The sequence below is a fragment of the Phascolarctos cinereus genome, unplaced genomic scaffold (assembly GCF_003287225.1).
Source record: "Phascolarctos cinereus isolate Bilbo 61053 unplaced genomic scaffold, phaCin_HiC Scaffold_3;HRSCAF=262, whole genome shotgun sequence".
Lineage (NCBI taxonomy): Eukaryota > Metazoa > Chordata > Mammalia > Diprotodontia > Phascolarctidae > Phascolarctos > Phascolarctos cinereus.
Window position 1 is genome coordinate 254,108,395 of NW_027555736.1, and position 19,943 is coordinate 254,128,337.

A 19,943-nucleotide genomic window follows, 5' to 3' on the forward strand; every position below is an offset into this window, starting at 1 on the left:
AGAGGAGATTAGATGGATTGAGACCGCATGTGCAGGTAGAGGGGTTAGGCCCTTGTAAGGAGTAAAGCCAACTTTTCACTTCAGACAGGATAAAGGAGGAGATAGTGGCAGAAACCATATAAGTGATATGAAAGGAAGAAGGAGTTAATGGAGAACAGCTCCAGTTTTTTTTTTTCTGAAAAAGTGAAGCCACGGGGGATTTGAGGAGGGCTAAAAAAGTTTGGGAAAGCCAGGGTGGAGAGTGGGAAAGTGAGCTGATAAAGGAGGTGTACAAGGATTGCCTAGTGGAAGTGAAGGCCCAGTTGAGGTTGTATAGTATTACTTTGTAATGAGCCCACTCGAAACAGTTGTGTGACTTTCTTTACCAACATTCAGGTGCCAGATGGTGGGTTGGCAGGGTCCAATTGCTGATATAATGGAAGTAGGGCTCGAGAATAGGACAGTGTAAAGAATTGGTTCACTAAGGGGTCAAGTTGGGGAAAAGAGTAGACAGTGGCTAATGTAAGGAAAAGGGACTAGGAGATGAGTGAGGGGTCAAGGAATTTGAGATCATGGTGTGGGTGAAGAGTAGGTTTTGGCAAGGGAAGGCAGAGGGAGGGGTGGAATGTCAATAGATTGTGGTCAGATTTGGAAATACTTGAATATGGATGTGGTACATGTGTGGGTAATGGAAAGATTAGAGGTGTAACCATCTGTATATGGCTGACATGGGGTGGAGGAATAGGTCAGGGGAAGTGAATAGGTTAAGGAAGTAGGTTTAAGTGAGAGGATGCCAATGTGTAAGTTGAAGTCCCCAAGTGTGAGGACAGCAAGTAGAGAGGAGAGAAAAATTGTGAGTCCAAACTCATTGAGCAAGCAAGGGGAGTAACCTGAAGATTTTTCAACAGCAGCTGCCAGGATTTTGATTTGGTGGTAGATGTGAATTGCATGACCCTCAAAGGAGGAAAGGTGTTACTGAGAACCTGGAAGTGGCAGTGGTGGGCAAGGCATATTCCGACTTTGTCGTCTCAATCAGTGAGCCAAAGAGTGAAGGTATAGCCAGTACTGGAAAGGGTGGCCAGAGAAGTTGGGTTACTAGGGGAAGCCTGCTTGCCAATAGAGAATGGAAGAAATAGGAGAGGAAAAGATTTGTCTAGGGAACTTTGTTGCCTGTGGAACAAGCATTCCAGAGGCCACAGTAGAAGTGAATGGTGTTTGAAGTGAATGGTGTTTGAGGTGAGATGGTTGAGAGGATTAAGAATAAGGAATGGTGGAGGATGGGGAATAGGGTTCCGATGATTACCTGCAGGGGTCAGAATCAGTGAGAGCTGTAGGATATGAGCAGGTGTCAGAATTTTCATCATTAAGTGGAAGGAACTGCTTCTCTTTACACAGGAGACAAGCTCAGGCTGGGGACAAATGCAGCATGAGATGGAAGGCACACAGTCAAATGGGAGGACCTAGTTCACTCCTCTCCCCTCCAAATACTGGAAAATGAGCAGAGATGGAAGTCGAAGCTGTGTAACACATTTTCTCTTTTCTCTTTCTCTTCCCTCTTGTCTGTGCCAGATCAGGCCTGCAGCAGGAGGTGGAAGTTGTCTTGTGCTGGCACAGATGGAAGTCATTCCACTAGCCTGTAGCAGCCTCTCCTAAGGGATCACTCAAAGCAGGCATCAGAAGGCTCCTGGTTAGAGGAAAGTCTTGGTCTTCTCACCTGAGAAAGTGGAAGTCTCCCAAGTGCAGGGGAAAGTCACTGTGGGTCACATAGAAATCAGTCTGCTGTGTTTATGATCCCCTGAGTTTTCCCAATCCACTATATTCCCCCAAACTTAGCAGGCTATACCCTGGGCCCAGTCCTGAACCATGATATGGGCCAGGCTACCTTCCTGTCTGGGGCTTCAATCATTGTGGCCTTATCTGGTACAGTCAAATTTGTCATCACTGTAATGGTGTATATCAGTGTGCCCTCATGAAGGGAGGCCTCCCACCTTAATGGATCGATAAGAGGCACAATTCAAGTTGTCCTACAGAAAGATAGCTAAAGTATACTGGACTCTTCCAGTTGAAAACAAAATGCTCCTTACTTGTCTCAGCCACAGAAATGAAGAAAAAAGCATTGATGAGGTCAGTAATTCCATATCACTCACTCTGGGCCTGAGCTACTTGGTGAATGACTTTGAAGAGATCAAGAACAACTGTTAGTTGTGGTGGGCATGACTTTGTTCATGTGGCAAGGTGCCATCTACCGTCCTCATGGACCACAAGGGATTGTAATGTGGAGAATTAGGAGGTGCTTCCGATTTCTTCATCTCCCTCACTAAAGAAGAAATATGTTTCACTAGGAACCACGGCACCCGTTCCCCCAACCCTCCTCAGAGATCTGTATTGTTTGGTTACCTACATGGGATGGTTCAGACAACACAAAATGTTCCCATGTATCCTGCACTAAATAACTTACATAGAGGTTCCCAAAAGGGGCTCAATACAGATGCTGCCTCCCAAGAGCCCATGATAGCCCTTCCCTTGGGGTTAGAGGAAACTGAAGGGTCTTAATGCCCTGTTGTTACATTTCCTAGTACAGTTTTACTGGTACCTCCATAGGCTGACCATCAGTTACTTTATTAACAGCCTTGTGTTTTAGGAACCCCATACCCAAAGCTCCCTCATCAAGTCTTGGCAGTATGGTGGACTCTGCTTTCTCCCATCCCCAAGAGTGCCTGTTTGAATGGACTGTTTGCCTGAGTCATATCTGTCCTGATCTCTGCTTCACATTTTACTAGTTTACCAGACTACCCCTGTATAGTTGTAGAGTAAAGCCCATGTTAGGGTCTGCATAAATCTAATTTATCAAACCCATTTCTTTTAGGAACTTAACCCCCTCCTTTGCAGACCCTCATTGGTACGGCAGCATTTTATCTTTATGGGACCAGGTGTGTGTAATATCCCTATCTTACCTCCCTAAAAAGGGACGTAAGGTAACTTCCACGTGGATTGAGTAATTATTTAAGCAGCTTCCCTAGTTAAGTCTTCTGAGAGCTTCCCTATGGGTCTCTACTGGGGAGAGAAGCTTCCCATTAGTTCCATTTGACCATCCCCTCAGCAGCCATTGCTCCAGTGACTCATTAGGTTGCTACTTGAACTTCTCTTCCAACTCCTCTGTTGCATCATCACCATCACTTTTTTAAGGTTTTCAGAGCATTTAATATATGTTACTTGATCCTCACAACATTTCTGGGGGGTAGATTCTGTTATTATCCCCAATTTAGAGATGTGGAAACCTGAGGCTCTCTCAGAGCTTAAATGACTTGCCCAGGGTCACACAGCAACTTCTTGTCTGTGATAGGATTTGAACTTAGGTTAGTGGTGAAAGCCCACTCATGCCCTGGTTCCTGGGTAGAAGGAGTCACCCTTGGAGAAACAGTAAATAGGAAATATCAGGAACTTTGTTAGCACACTTCCCAAGTCTCTGCCTCACTCCTGCTCTGATTCTCCTATCTTACGATTCTGGTCTCAGTTCAGTGCAGTGAAATCTCTGAGGTTGCCAGTCTCAGCCCATTGGTTGCCGTTGTGTTCTCTGGTGTTGGTCCCCACCTCTTTTATGTGTGCTGTTACGGAGCCTATTAGCTGCTATTTTGGATTGTCAGAAGCCAAGAGCTCTGTCTCCAGTTGCTGAATGCATTGAGCCAACTTAACTTTTAGTCTTATTATGGTCATTCAACTTTGTTACAACAAAGGGAAATCATCTGGAAGAACAAAAGGCCAAGAATATAAAGGGAAACGGTAAAAAAAATGTGAAGGAAGGTGGCCTAGTCATATCAGATCTCAAACTGCATTATAAGGTGGTAATTATATTATAAAGTGTTAATTATCAAAACAATGTGGTACTGGCTAAGAAATGTGGCTAGGAAAGAGTGATGGATCAGTGGAATAGATTAAGTACACAAAACATTGTAGTAAATTACCATAGTGATCTGGTGTTTAAAAAACCCAAGGATTAAAGCTCTGGGAGCAAAACCTCCCAAAAATCCATTTGACAGAAATTTCTGGGAAAACTGGAAAGCTGTTTGGCAGAAACTAAGCAAAGAGTAAGATCTTCCACCATATACCAAGGTCAGAAAGTCAAAATGATTAGAAATAAGAAGTGATAACTTAAGCAAATAACGGGAGCATAAAAAATTGTATCTCTCAGATCTGTGGATAAAGGAAGAGTTTATGACCCAAGAAGATGGAGAGAGGGAAGATCACAGGAAACAAAATACATAACTTTGATTACATGAGATTAAAAAGTATTTGAAGAAGCAAAACCAGGGCAACCAAAATTTTAAGGAAATTGGGGTGAAAATTTTACAGCTAATGTCTGTGTTAAAGGCCTCATTTCTCAATTAGATAGTGAACTGAGCCACATTTATAAAAATAAGAGCAGTTTCCCACTTGCTAAATGGTCAAAGAACATGAACAGGCAGTTTTCAGAAGAAATCAATGCTACCAATAGTCATATGAAACAGTGCTCTAAATCATTAATGAGGGAAACTGTAAAGTAAAACAACTCACACGTGTTAGATTGGCTTGCATGACAGAAAAGGAAAAGGACAAATGCTTAATGAAATGTGGAAAAACTGGGACACTAACGCACTGTGGGTGGAATTGTGAACTGGTCCAACCCTTCTGGAGAACAATTTGGAACTATGTCCAAAGGGTATAGAAACTGCATACCTTTTGACCCAGCAATACTATTACTATGTCTATTCCAAAAGGATAAAAGGAAAAGGACCTATATGTACAAAAATATTTATAGCAGCTCTTTTTGTGTCAGGAAAGAATTTGAAATTCAGAGGATGATACCCATCAGTTGGAAAACAGCTGAAGAAGTTGTGGTATATAATATGATGGAAGAAATTGTGCTATGAGAAATGACTATAGATGGCTTTAATTTCTTCATCTGAGAACTGTCTTTTCATATCCTTTGACCATTTATCAATTGGGGAATGGCTTGTATTCTTATAAATTTGTCTCAATCCTCTATATATTTTAGAAATGAGGCCATTATCAGAGACAGTGGTTGTAAAAATTCTTTCTCAATTTTCTACCTTCCTTCTAATCTTAGTTCCCTTGGCTTTGTGCAAAAACTTTTCAATTTAATGTAATCAAATTATCCATTTTGCTTTTCATAATGTTCTCTATTTCCTGTTTGGTCATGAATTCTTCTGTTCTCCATAGATCTGATAGGTAAACTATTTCTTGCTCTCCCATTTTGCTTATAGTATCAGTCTTTATATCTAGATCATGAACCCATTTTGACTTTATTTTGATATTTGGTGTGAGATTTTGGTCTATGCCTAGTTTCTGCCATACTCTTTTCCAGTTTTCCCAGCAGTTTTTTTCAAAGATTGGGTTGTTATCCCAGAAGCTGGGGTCTTTGGGTTTATCAAATAATAGATTACTATAGTCATTGACTACTGTGTCTTGCATATTTAACCTATTTCACTGATCCACCATTCTATTTCTTAGCCAGTACAACTGACTGTTTTAAACTGCTCATCTTGATGTTAAGTAATGCAGTGATTATTAGGTAGCTATGACTATTGTTTTCCAGGTCACATCTGATTTGAGGTTATTCCTTGTTAGTGTGTAGTCAAAGTTTTCCAGTATGTCCTGTGCAAAGAATGAGTTTTAGTACCATACCTCTAGAGTTAAAGCAGAGACCTTTTTTTTTATTTTGAGTCAGGGAATTTGGACTAAAGATGATTTCTAAGATTTTTTTTAAAGGGGTGAAGTTTTAAAGGCTCAAGTGAGTGAATTGTGATATACTGAAAAATGGATTTCACAGCTACTTATAGTTTGCAAAGCAAGATGAATTGAAAGCCCTGTTAAAAACTGGAACAATTCTGATGGCACCTTAAGGTAAGTAGGTAGAGATTATTACCTCCATGTTTACAGATGTTGATATAGAGCCACAGATGAAGCAATTGAATGGTGAATGAGTCAGTGATCTGTCTAGTAAAATGTTCTGTAGATTGCTAAACAGTGACGTCTTTTATCTGCTGGGAGTAATGCATTGCAATGGATGATGCAGACATTGCATAAGTATTACAAATGCTCTGTCGTTACTCAGATTCTGAATATTAATTGAACTATTTCTGCCTCAGAGAACAATTGGAAAATGAATGAGTCAAAGTTCTATTGAGTTCCACACTGAACCTTATTATTCCTTTGTCCTTGACTTAGTATGTGAGAATACTGATTTGGCTTGAATCTCTCTTATATGAAATGTCTGGAACTCAAATATTCCTCTAGACAGGGCAGAATCTCATTTCATTTTGTCAGATGTTCCATCTAAGCTGTTTCTGATTTGCTGTGTGATTACAGACATGTCCTGGTGAAGTGATTCCTGCCTCTATCATGCATACTAATTAAAAAGGTGCTATTCAAGATGCTGGGGAAGCACACACACTGGTGAGCATGAGTACATGCACATACACAATCATTATCATCATCCCTGGTTACTACAATCAATTAATCAATAAACATTTTTAAGCACTTACTATGTGCCAGTCACCATGTTAAATCCTGGCAAAACAAAAAGAGACGAAATATAGCCCTTTCCCTCAAGAAGCTTACAATAAAATGGCAGAGACAACATGCAAACAAATATGTACCAAGCTAGCTATATACATGATTAATCAGAAATAATTAATAGAGGGAAGGAACTAGAATTAAGAGGGGTTAAAGAAGGCTTCCAGTAAAAAAAATGGGATTTTAGTTGGAATTCAAAAGAAACCAGGGAGGTCAGTAGGTGAGGTTGAGGAGGGAGAGTGTCGCAGGCATGGGAGACAGGCAGAGAAAATGCCAAGATGTTAGATGGAGTGTCTTATTTGTGGAACAGGCAAGAGGCCAGTTTCACTGGATTGAAAAGTGCATGTTGGGAAGTAAGGTGTAAGAAGACAGGAAAGGTAGGAGGGAGCTAGGTTATGAAGGGCTTTTTTGTATTTGATCCTGAAGAGGAGGGATCCACTGGAGTTTATTGACTAGTGGGGTGACATGATCACATCTGTGCTTTAGGAAAATCACTGTAGTGGCTGAAGTGGATGGGAGTGAGGAGAGGCGATCTGCCTGGAGTGAAGCAGGCAGATCCACCAGCAGGCTGTTACAGTATGAGGGCCTTGTGCTAGAGTAGTGGCAGTATTAGAGGAGACAAAGGGGCATATTTGAGAGATGTTGCAAAGGTGAAATCTACAGGACTTGGCAACAGATTGGACATAGGGGTGTGAAACATAGGTGTCCAAGATGACTCTTAGGTTGTGAGTCTAAAGGACTGGGAGGATGGTTGTTGGCCTCTGCAGTAATAGGAAAGGTGGGAGGAGGTCCCCTCCCTAGCAGAGCACACAGTCAGTGAGAACATTAGTGTAAAAGAGCATGTATATAATAACATACATTGGCAAGGATCCTTTGGAGAAAAAAATGTTGAACCCTAAATGTTGGAAGGATACCTGGGAAATGTGTTGCAGTGATCTTCTGCAAGTGCAAAACCAAAGCATTGTAGATGTAAATATCTCAGTTTTTCCCTGCTGCATATAAATCAATCCAGCTGGAAGTCTGAAGAAAAAAAATCCCCTGGGACCCTGAAACACATAGTGTACCTACAGTTTTCTGAAAAGATACTGACAATACATAGGGCAGTCCAAATAATTCTTAATTTACTTAATGATAGAACCAGCAGGATTAGTTTAAAAAGAAAGCAAAAAAAAAAATCTGATGAGCCCTGAACATGAGTGGGATGCCCATTGAAGTTGATTGGAGTCTTGTTTCTTTCTAGCAGTGTGCCATTTCTTTGTGTAGAAGTAACCTATCCCATTGATTGAGAACAATACAAACCCCAAGGAGATACATCAAGATGGGTACCAGGCCAGCATGTCTCCAGCATGGTACTAGATGTGTACTCCATTAAGTGCTTAAATTAAAAAAAAGCCGTGGCCAAACAAGAGCAGAGTATAACAGGAGTTTCATTTCCTCTGCTCAAGATGCTAATACTTCTGTGAATGCAGCTTAAGAAATTATCTTCTTTTCATTGCTCTGCTACACTTTTGACTCAAATTGAGCTTGTAGTCCCCAGGTCATTTTCATATAAATTGCTTTTCAGCCACGCTTTACCCAATTTGTGCTTTTGATTTTTAAAAAATACAATTGTAAGACATTACACTTGTCCTTATTACATTAGACCAGGTACTTTATTCTCATATATCAATCTTTTATATCGCTAACTCTTTTAGCCAGTGTATTATCTGTAATAGATTTGGGCAGGGGAGTGGGGGGATACTTACCAATCTAGGTTCTTGAAGTTACAGTCAGATAATAGCAATGAGTCAATTAATAATGAAGCAAGTAGCCATTTATCCTGGCCTATTCTGGTAGGTACCAAAAAGGACAGCATCTACACTGAGCCTGGCATAAGTGGTTATGTATGTGTGTGTGTACATATGTACACATATACATATGTGTACATATGTATATACACATATACATATGGATTTTTTGGCGCAGCTTTCATAAGCTAAACAGTATGCAAAGTAAGATGAAATAAAGAAAGTTCTTCATGCAACATAAGTAGTTATACAAAAAAAATAGTATACTTGGAGAAAAATGTATATTATTGGTTACAAGAGACAGATAAGGGAGGTATCATCTGAGTATAGATAAACTCACTCAATTCAGAAATCTGCCCATTGAGCCAGAGAGGGAGGAGAACTTTCCTCAGTCTCTGAAATCTTCCACCTTTAGCAGCCAGATCTTCAAGAATGAGAATGAAGAACAAACCACAACTTTTTGTACTGATAAGAGATGAAAAGAAGACACTGAGTTCCTGCAGCTGGTCTTATAGTTCTAGGGGTCATTTACAGCAAGTTGGCTGATACAAAACAAGGTGGAGGCAGCATGCCTTGAAGTAGGGCTATTTCTAAGGAGAGGAGGGTCTGTGCATTACAGAAGTATGTTAGGGATGTTCATGGTGCAATACTGGGGGTTTGGCAAGGCAAGGGGAGTGAGTAAGCTCACTAGAAGTTATCAACTTCAGGAAGCATGCTGAAGTCAGACTCTAGGATTCATCTGGGATGGTAATTTTGTTCACTTCTTCCACATACCCATCCTTCAAGGTTCATGTCATTGACATATTTGTTAAGCAGACTATCTGTTTCCTCTTCAGAGCAACTGATAAAGTGCTGAACAGATCGTTGTTAGTGTCAGTGACAGGAGAGGCCAGAGAATACAAGGGACAAACTAATTTGCCTCAGCTCACTTGCTTTCTTACATTAGCTTACTGATTCCAGATAAGTAGTGGAGTAAGCTGAAGGAAAGTTGTCCTGATTTGCAAGTAGAGGAGGGAAGGTTGTGTCTGTCTTAGACACAGGGACACTGACCACCATGGAAGGGGAACTTGAGACTCCATGAGGCCTCCATTTGAGAAGCCAATCCCAGGGGAGATGAAGAAAGCCTTCTGACTGATTCCTAATCTTAATAATTAGGTATTAGATCAATTGTTGCTCTGAATTTGGCATCCAAGAAACTTAAGTAATACTTTGGGGACTGAAAAGAGCTTGAAATCACCTCTGTCAAAACAGCATTAGAACTGGAAAGGACTTTAGGAATCATCTAATCTAAGACCTATATTTTACAGAGGGAGAAACTCTGGCCTGAGAGAAAGGCAGTGACATGACTTGCCCAGTCAGAGAAGAAAGTTCCTTCAGCTCTTACTGAAACAGAGGTCAGACTGAGGTGCAGTAGAATAGGATACAAATTTCAGAGATTCACAGATTTTTAGACCTAAGTAAATTCATGCTGCCCCAGATGCCGATCCAAAACTTCCCAGAAGATACTCATGCTCTAGACTTCTGCCAGGTCAAATGTTTTCTGCCCTATATCCCATTCCTCTAATCTCTAATATGTGCTAAAATAATAATGGATCAACTTCTGTCTTTTCCATTCAACATCTACATACCTCAGCCATTTCTGATTAATCTATTCCTTGATTCCTGATTTCCCCACTCCACATTCCTCACCATCTCCCCCCCAACTGAATTTTCCCTTTTTAAAAAAGGTTAAGCAAAACAAACAAAATAACAACAGAGGAACCATTAAGAATTCTTTCTAAAAGTACACAAAAAGGTGAGGGTGAAAGTGGAATTCAGATAGAAGAGATGGTAGAGAACCTGACCTGAAAATTCCATGTGGCTTGAAACTCACAATACTGCGCATCTATGAGTGAATCAAAAAAAATTTTCTTTTGAGACTAAAGTGCACAGTGGGAAGGTGAATAAAAGGAGAGAGAGGAGATGGCAGATAATGCCCAGCAATGTACCCGACTCAAGTAAATGGTAAGCAATGATGAGAAAGCAATTTTTGTATTCTCTTAGGAAGAAGACAGACTACAGGAGAATAGGTGTCACCTGGCAAAGGTAGGGACTGAAACGGTGGGGTGGAAAAAAGGAGGAAATCTTGATTCGGTGGTAAGAGGGGAGATCTTATTGAAAAAACACCCTTAATGAGGGGGTGTTAGAGATTCTGTGATAGGAAATGAAGAGTTTTAATGGGTACAATCAGCAAAAATTTGGTGCTTCAAAAGACTTTTGAGAATGTCATACCTCCATGGACAGCATTCTTCCTCAAGAGAAGAGTAGATTCCTGCAGGAAACTGACAACAGCAAAGTTGGAAGGTATAATGAGAAAAGAGACTTAATGGCAAATGGGTAAAAATTATCATGATGAGAGTAACTGGCCAGGGAGGCCAGTAGGTGGAGTTGAGGAGGGAGAGCAAGCCAGGTGTAGGGAACAGTCAGAAAAAAAATGCTTGGAGCCCAGAGATCAACAGTCTCGTTTCTGGAATAGCCAGGAGGCTAGTGCCACTGGATTTAGTATGTGTTAGGGAGTTGTGTGTGTGTGTGTGTGTGTGTGTAGGTGACATGGTAGGCCTTACACTTTAAGAAAATTATTTTATTTACAAAAAACTTTCTGGGATGCATCTGCCTTTTATTTATCATTTAGGTAATGTTGCTTTAAAAATAGTTTTAGATTCCAATTAATATTAAAACACAAATAAAACTTGAAATTTCTCAAAACTGGTATCATTGTCCCATTAATCTTGTCCCAGTCCCTATCATGCAGTAAATACAAACATAGTGTTAAAAAAATATCCTAATAAGGCTCTCCCGTAGCCAAGCTGTTGACACTGGGCTCAGCGATTACAGGTGGTGACCATGGGTAGCAGGGTTCCTACTGTGATTCAGGGTTGGTTGTCTGTGCTGACTTGCCCTTTGAAACTTTATGCACATTTGCTCTAAGGAAGAAACACTTCGCGGTTTCTGACAACCCACACAGAAGCCATCAAGTAGGTGGTCTTCTCTCAGCTGGCTGTTCTCTAGAACCACATTTGAAATTTCTATAGTGTGTGACCTGTAGACACTTTAACAACATATTTTCATTTCTAGATTACTAGGAATTCAATTACTTAAAAAAAAAAAGATAGCTAATGACATGATTTGCTTCATTTTTTTAAAACCACAAGACACAACAGGAAATGATCAATGGCAAAGGTCAAGAGAGGAGAAGATAAAAACATTCATACCAAGATTCCTCAGCAGACGTGGGCTTTGGCAGATTGTAGACTCATCTCACCTTTTTAAAGGGGTTGTGTTAACATGAAGTATGATACTGAGGCCCAGCAATTGCTGGAGTGGCCTTGGCAGTCTTCATTGTGTCATGTGAGAAAAGGATCCAGGGTGTTAAATTATAAAGGGACAGCCCTTTAACTCAGGTAAACTGAGTGATGCCTGAAGGAGGAGGGACCATGTACAAGAAGCAAGAACCACGAGTAATAACTCAAATAAATTAGGCCATAAAGCTTGGATTTAAATTGTGGAAAATTGATTTTCTAGTTGTATAAATTAGCACTCTGGGCGATACCAATGTGGTTAAATCTTTCAAAAAATATATATGTTAGTGCACATAACACACATATCCTAATGAGAGAATATATTTAGGAACTGTCAAATGTCAAACAATTTTATGTTGTCTGAATTTTTAAAATTACTAATATTTTCCAAGATTATTTAAAAAATACTCTTGCTTAATGAAACCAGCCAAATTTGTGGAAAAGTACATATATATATATATATATATATATATATAGATATATATATATATCTATATATATTGTCATGGGATACAGAAGTATCCCATAAGCCTTTTAGCATCAAAATAGTGTCCTCCTAAATTTAGTATCTAAATCGTATCCTAGTAAAATTTCACATCTAATTAGTATCTAGATTTAGTATCTAAATAGTGTTCTAGTTACAACAGAAAAAAAGGATACCACAGTATCCCATCAGGCTCCAGGCCATATGCAACCAACCCCTAAGTACAACAATTTAGGAAACACCGCTTTAATTAAGGAGTCATTGTGAAGCCTCGTTTCTTCTTTCTCATTCTCAATGTTTATGAAATCCTATTTTAACTTAACTAAAAAAACAGCTGGAAAGAAGAATCCTAATTGTACTTTGGTTCCATGGATAGGTTCTTTTATGTGTTTTCTTTGAGGCCCAAGCTGAACTGTGCTCCTCTCCCAGCCTAGCACAACAGACCTTTCCCATGGACATCCAAGATTGTCTTGGGCTGGAAATTTGTTTCACTCTTTTTGTGGGTTCTGCTGCTCTAGAATTTGTTTAATCATTTTTTACTCTGGCCATCTCTTGCACTAGCTTAAAGAGAAGACTTTGGCCAACTCTAGCTAAAGAATGTCATTGTATTAAGTGTTTTCTCAAGGCATATCTACCCATTAAGTAGGTTGGTCTAGGCCCAGCCCAACTGGGAACCTGAGTTCTTTTTGCTAGAGGGGGCTCAAAACTCATGACCTACCCTCTTTCCTCAGCTGACCTCCCCCCTCAACCATGAAGTAGTGGATGTTTTTCTAGGTCAGTTGTTTTTCCAGTGAATTATTTTACATTTTCTTTTTTTTTTTCATTCTTTTGATTTTGTTTGACTGATTCTTGATGTCTCATGGAGTCATTAGCTTCCACTTGTCCAATTCTGACTTTTTTTAAAAATTATTTACTTTTCAACATTTACTTCCACAAGATTTTGAGTTCCAAATTTTCACCCCATCTCACCCCTCCCCCCACCCCAAGATGGCGTGCATTCTGAATATCCTTTCCCCTAGTCTGCCCTCCCTTCTTTCTCTCCCCCCCCTTCTTTTATCCCCTTCCCCTTCTGCTTTCCAGTAGGGCAGGATAGATTTCTGTACCCCATTTCTTGTATTTCTTATTTCCCAGTTGCATGTGAAAACATTTTTTTAAAAAATATGTGTTTTTAAAACTTTCGGTTCCAAATTTTCTCCCTTCCTCCCTCCCCACCCACTCTCATTGAAAAGGCAAGCAACTCAGTATAGGTTATACATGTACATCTATGCAAAACACTTCCATAGTAGTCATGTTGTGGAAAACTAACTCTATTTCCCTTAATCCTATCCTGCCCTTCAATTTATTCTATTCCTTTTGATCTTGTCCCTCCTCAGAAGTTTGTTTCTGATTACCCCCTTTCCCACTCTGCCCTCCTCTCTATCATTCCCCTGCTCTCTTGTCCCCTTCTCCCCTTATTTTTCTGTAGGGTAAGACATCTTTCCATACCCAATTGAGTATGTATGTTATTCCCTCTTTAAGCCAAATCCTATGACAATAAGATTCACTCATTCCCTCTCACCTTCCCCTGTTTCCCCTCCACTGTAAGAGCCTTTTCTTTTTTTTTTTGTAAGATAATTTACCCTGTTCTACCTCTCTCCTTCTCCCAGTATAATCATCTCTCACCTATCATTTTTATACTCCAGATGACCCCTTCATCTTCAACTCACCCTGTGCCCTCTATCTATCTAAATATATCTATACATACATATAATTTTTTCCCTCCAACTACCCTAATGCTGACAAAGGTCTCAAGAGTTATAAATATCATCTTTCCAAGCAGGAATATAAACAGTTCAACCTTAATAAGTCTCTTGTGATTTCTCTTTCCTGTTACCTCTTCATGTTCCACTTGAGTCTTGTATTTGAAAATCAAGTTTTCTACTCAGTTCTGGTCTTTCCATCAAGAATGCTTGAAAGTCCTCTATTTCACAGAATGACCATTTTTTTGCTTTGGAGGATTATACTCAGTTTTGCTGGGTAGTTAATTCTTGGTTGTAATCCTGTCTCCTTTGCCCTCCAGAATATTATATTCCATACCCTCAGGTCCCTTAATGTAGAAGCTGCTAAATCTTGTGTTATCCTGATTGTGTTTCCACAATACTTGAATTGTTTCTTTCTGGCTGCTTGTAATATTTTCTCCTTGACCTGGGAACTCTGGAATTTGGCTACAATATTCCTAGGAGTTTTCCTTTGGGGATCTCTTTCAGGACTTGATCAGTGGATTCTTTCAATTTCTATTTTGCCCTCTGGTTCTAGAATATCTGGGCAGTTTTCCTTGATAATTTCTTGAAAGATGATGTCTAGGCTCTTTTTTTGATCATGGCTTTCAGATAGTCCAATAATTTTTAAATTCTCTCTCCTGGATCTATTTTCCAGGTCAGTTGTTTTTCCAGTGAGATATTTCACATTGTTTTCTAATTTTTCATTCTTTTGGATTTGTTTTATAGTGTCTTGATTTCTCATAAAGTCACTAGCTTCCAATTGCTCTATTCAAATTTTTAATGAAGTATTTTCTTCAGTAATCTTTTGGAGTTCCTATTCCATTTGGCCAATTCTGCTTTTTAGGGCATTCTTCTCCTCATTGGCTTTTTGGACCTCTTTTGCCATTTGGGTTAGGCTATTCTTTAAGGTGTTATTTTCTTCAGTATTTTTTTGGGTCTCCTTTAGCATCACTCTCAGTTTTTCCTCTACTTCTCTTGCTTCTCAAAATCCTTTTTGAGCTCTTCCATGGCCTGGAATCAATTCATATTTTTCTTGGAGGGTTTGGATGTAGGAGCTTTGGCTTCATTGTTTTCTTCTGGTTGTGTGTTTTGATCTTTGTCACCAAAATAAGATAATATAGTCTGACTCTTTTTGCGCTGTTTACTCATGATCCTGCCTTATTGTTAGAGTTATAAGCTCTTGGTTAAGGTAGGAGTCTGTTTCCAGTGTGGAGAATGTACTGTCCCAAGCTTCGGGGGTTTTGTGCAGCTGCTTCCAGAGATACTTCTAGGGACCTATAAATTTTCAGTTCTTCCAAGGTGCTATGATCAAGGGCGAGGTGTTTACTCCTTTCCTGGCCTGTGCTCTGGTCTACAAGTGACCACAAGCACTCTTTTCTGCCTTGGAACTGTGAGGAGGATTTTCTCTCCACAGCCACTACAAGCTCTACCACGCCAGCACTGCTCGTCACCCCAGGACCACTACCCAAAACTGTGACCCAGATCCACGCATGGGCAAAGCAAGAGAATCCTGCACCAGTAGAGAGATCCCTGCAATCCCCCTCTGATCAGCTATTGGATTCCCCTTCAGTCTGTGGGCCAGAAGTTCAGGAGGCAGCCGCTGCCCTGGGCCACACTTGGGGAATGGAGCTGAGACCCCGTGCTCCTCTCTCAGCAGCTTAGAAACAGACTTTTCCCACTGACATTCTAGGTTGTCCCTGGTGTTCTTTGGTTGAGAAGTCTGGAAACTGCCACAGCTGCCAACGATTCAGTCCTCTGAGGCCTGCTCCAGATTCACTGCGGCCTGTGCGTCCATGCCACCCTGCACTCCTCTCACAGCCAAGCTCGATACACCTTTCCAATCAACCATCCAGGTTGTCTTGGGCTGGAAATTTGTTTCACTCTGTCTTTTAGTGGGTTCTGCTGCTTTAGAATTTGTTTAGAGCCATTTTTTATAGGTATTTGGAGGGGTTTATGGGAGAGCTCAAGTCACTACTTTCACTCTGCCATCTTGGCTCCGCCCATCCCAATTCTAATTTTTAACAAATTGTTTTCTTCATTTAGCTTTTCTACCTCCTTTTCTATTTGGCCAATTCTACTTTTTTTTTTCAATTCTACTTTTTAAGGAGTTGTTTTCTTCAGTGGACTTCCCCCCCCCATTTGACCAATTGTATTTTTTAAGCAATTGTTTTCTATACAGGTAATTTTTGTCCTTCCTTTTCAAGGCTACTAATTATCTCTTGCATGCCTCTCATTTCTTCTACAAATTTTCCTTCTACCTCTTATTTAACTTAAAAAAAATCCTTCTTGACCTCTTCCAAGAACACTTTTTTGGGCTACAGACCAGTTCGTATTCCCCTGTGAGGTTTCAGATGTGGGTATATTGACAATGTTGTTCTCTTCTGAATTTATGTTTTGATCTTCTCTGTCCCCATAGGAAGAATATATGGTCAGTGTCCATTTTTGCTTTTTGCTCATGATGTTTGCCTGATTCCTGGCTTTTAAAGTTGAGCTCTCCTGCTGGAGCATAGGGAAACTGTCCGAAGCTTCTTGTTTTGGGGGCCAGGGACCTGGTCATTGGCTTTGTGTGCTAGGGCCTAAGGTGCTGGCAGCTGGAGGCTTTCACAGTGTGGCAGCTTACCTGGTGTTGAGCTGAGGTCCTAATGGTGGTGTCTGGTGTGTGCTGAGGCAATGTGGGGTTTTTCTGCATTTCCTTAGGGCTACGCTGAAGCTGTGGGTGGTGTGTGTGGGGGGTGTTGCTTGCTGGGGGACACCTGCCTGCTGGGGCTGCTCTGAAGCACAGGGAGGTTCAGCTGCTGGAGGATGCTTTCCCGGTGGCACATGTGACTGTTCTCAATCTGGAGTCTGCCAGTTTCTCTAGCTATGCCAAGGCATGTGAGAGGTTCTGGTATTGGCACTTACCTGTTCCACCTTCCTGGGCCTCAGGATCTCCCACTGGTTTGCTGCTGTGGGGCTTGTCACTGGCTTGATGGGATGCCTCTGGTGCTGGACTGCGCTCCCCTTCTACCAGAGCCATGGACCTTTCTCACTGATCCCCCAAGTCTTCCAGGCTAATAGAATGCTCCTCTCTGTTTTTCTGCTAACGCAGCTGGGGCAATATTTTCTGGGTTTTTAGAGGTCAATAAGGGAGAGTGAGAGTGACTCAGAGTGAGAGTGACTAACTGCTTACTCCACCATCTTGGCTCCCATAAGTTAAGAAGCATGATTCTAGTTTCTAAAACTGCATTACATATGGCTGGTATGATCCTATGACACAATCCAAATAGAAAGTCCCCCAAATTTTGTCTATTTTAAAGCAAAATATACTCAACTTAAGAGTTTTCCAACATCGTAACCATAATTCTCCAAGTATGATTTTTCAAGTTAATGGCATTTCTTATAGAATAGATTCCCCAAAACCACAATAAAAATTAGAATTCTATAATACTGTTTATTTTATTGTTAGATTTTTAAAACAAAGCTTTCTGCCAGTCAAATAGTATCAATTCATTTGAATGTATTTCCAAATCTTCTCATATAGAAAATTGTCTACCAATTTGATATTCTATACTAATCATATTCAAAAACCAGTATAGAGTAATTATGTTAACTATAACAATAGCTAACATTTCTATAGCACTTAACATGTGCCAGGGATTGTGCTAAACACTTTACAATTATTATCTCATTTTATATTCACCACATCCTTGGGAGGTAGGTGCAGTTATTCCATTTTACCTGTGGCAAACAGGTGAAATGACTTGTATAGCTTCTAAATTTCTGAGGCTGGATTTGAACTCAGGTTCCAGGCACTTAATGCCAAATATCAAATCTATTTTGCCTTGTTCTGACTTACCATAATTATGCTAATAAGAGAACACATCTCACTTTAAATGAGACCACAGTATAAATTAATTTCAGAACTTCAACCAAATCAAATCTAGATTTACAATCACTAATGCTAACATTCAAAATCTCAATTTTCCCAAGGGCCACAACCTCAAATTATGGAGCTCACTGCTTCCACCAGTTAGCTCATTTTCAGAGCTCCATGGTGGCAGTCACATTCCCATCCCTCTTTTTGCAGCCCGCAAGACTATAAGCATTGGGACATACCCTTCTAATAGTCCTTCAAGGAAGAATTTTAGTATGCTGTACTCGAATGATTCTGTGCTGCAAGTTTATTCCTATGGTTCCATTTGGTAAATGTTATAATGTGATAGAATATTGTCTATCTGAAATTGCTAACAAGTATTTCTCCCAAAAGTTTCTCTAATTCTCATCTCAATAGAATTAAAAAAACACCCTCAAACCTGTTTCCACAACTCCAAACCCTTGACTTTCAAACCCTCTATTCACACTGTCAGTGCAAACAGACTTCAGTTTTCTTTAATTTTCCATCTATTTTCCTATTTCTATTTACTTAAACCTTTTCTCTTACAAACTTTTTCCCGCTTCGGTAAATTTGTCTCATAAAAGGCAAAGTGTTTTCTTTTTCAGCTTTTGAGATGATTTGTGAAGTATGGGGGCTGTGAAATGGTAACCACCATTTTGGAAAGCAAATTGGCATTATTAAAGTGACTAAAGCATCTATACTCTTTGAACCAGAGACTCCATTATTGAACTTATACACCAAGAAATCATTGATAAGAAAATCCCCATGTACTCCAAAATCTGTAGCAGCACTTTTCGTGATACCTAAGAATTGGAAACAAGGTAGCTATCTATCATTTGGGGAATAGCTAACCAAACTGTGCTAGATAAATGTAATGAAATATTGTTGTGCTATAAGAAATGATGTATGTGATGAATACAGAGAAGCATGGAAAGACCTAAATGAACTGACAAGCTTAGTAAGTAGAACCAAGGAAGCACAATAACTACAATACTGTAAGTGGAAAGAACCTCACACAAAAAAATCAAAGTGAATATAACAGAATTACAAAGATCAAGCAGGACTCTAATGAAGAAATGTGAGAAGAAACCCCTAACTCTCTCATTCATGGAGGTGGAAGTTTCAGGTGTTACATATTGTACATGTTTTTGGACTTATTCCAATGTATCCATCAGTTGCAATTTTTTTTCTATTAAAAAATACTATTTGTTATATGGGGTGGCTCTCTGGGAGGGGTAGGGGAACAAATATTTTGGATAACTATGATGGTGTAATAAATAGAAAACTTCAACAGAAATTTTTATTTTTAAAGCCCTGATTATGCCTGCTTGCCCAGCACAAACTTGAAGGGCTTTATATTTGTCATAGGAAGAATCACACTTTTTCTCTCTTTAATCGTCCTAGTATAATGTGCTACACAGGTCTGGTGCTTATAGATACCTGTCTCTGGGGAATCACTCCCAGCCCAGCTGTTTGTGGGTCGGAGATCTAAGTGAAGAGCAAGTCCAGGGAGTCTAATGGCCTCTGCAGCCTCACATACTTCTGGCCTTCAGGCAGGTCAACAGACTAGCTTGTGAACTGGATTAGGCAGGTTTTTCCCTGCAATGCCCATGTGGCCAAAAATCCCCCACCCCCTGCCATACCTCCCTTCCCATGCTGACACTCCTGTGTCCCAATAAAGGACACTGTCTTTGAGACCCTTCATCGTTCTTGTTACTGTCATATTGTAGAAAGGAAGCTTACAAAGAGTTTTCAAGATAATGTTTGCTTTGTAAAAACTACTTTGATGACCAATCAGGAAATTCTGAAAAGCTAATTTAGTTAATTTTCCCCATGTTTAAACTAAAAGACATATTACTACAAATCTAAAAATGCCAACTCCAACTAAAGGCCATACCAGAGATACCTTGTGATTATCCACAAAGTGGATAATAGTGGGTAATGATCTATAAATTTTAAGGGATCATTTGAATGAACTTGTTAATGAATGAATTCATTAATGATAAGTGAATTCTTTAACTGACAATAGCCAATGCTGTAGCTTCAAAAACCAAATTTATCACTACCTCCAGATACTGTAACTTGTTTTTGATCTACTGAAAATTCAGTTGAAGGAGTTTTCTAAGAAAACACAGGTTAAGGGGCAGC

General features: G+C 39.9%; 1 long non-coding RNA gene across 2 annotated transcripts; it reads left to right on the forward strand.

Moving 5' to 3' along the window:
- The first annotated feature begins 1,260 nt into the window (after positions 1 to 1,260).
- On the forward strand, positions 1,261 to 18,504 carry LOC110220690 (uncharacterized). Of its 2 annotated transcripts, XR_013485481.1 has the most exons (4): positions 1,261 to 5,880; positions 6,346 to 6,432; positions 10,383 to 10,424; positions 15,336 to 18,504. It is a non-coding gene; the product is annotated as an uncharacterized LOC110220690 (long non-coding RNA). The 2 variants fall into 2 exon arrangements; XR_002327940.2 differs by lacking the exon at positions 15,336 to 18,504 and having other exon boundaries at positions 10,383 to 12,099.
- The last annotated feature ends 1,439 nt before the right edge of the window (positions 18,505 to 19,943 follow it).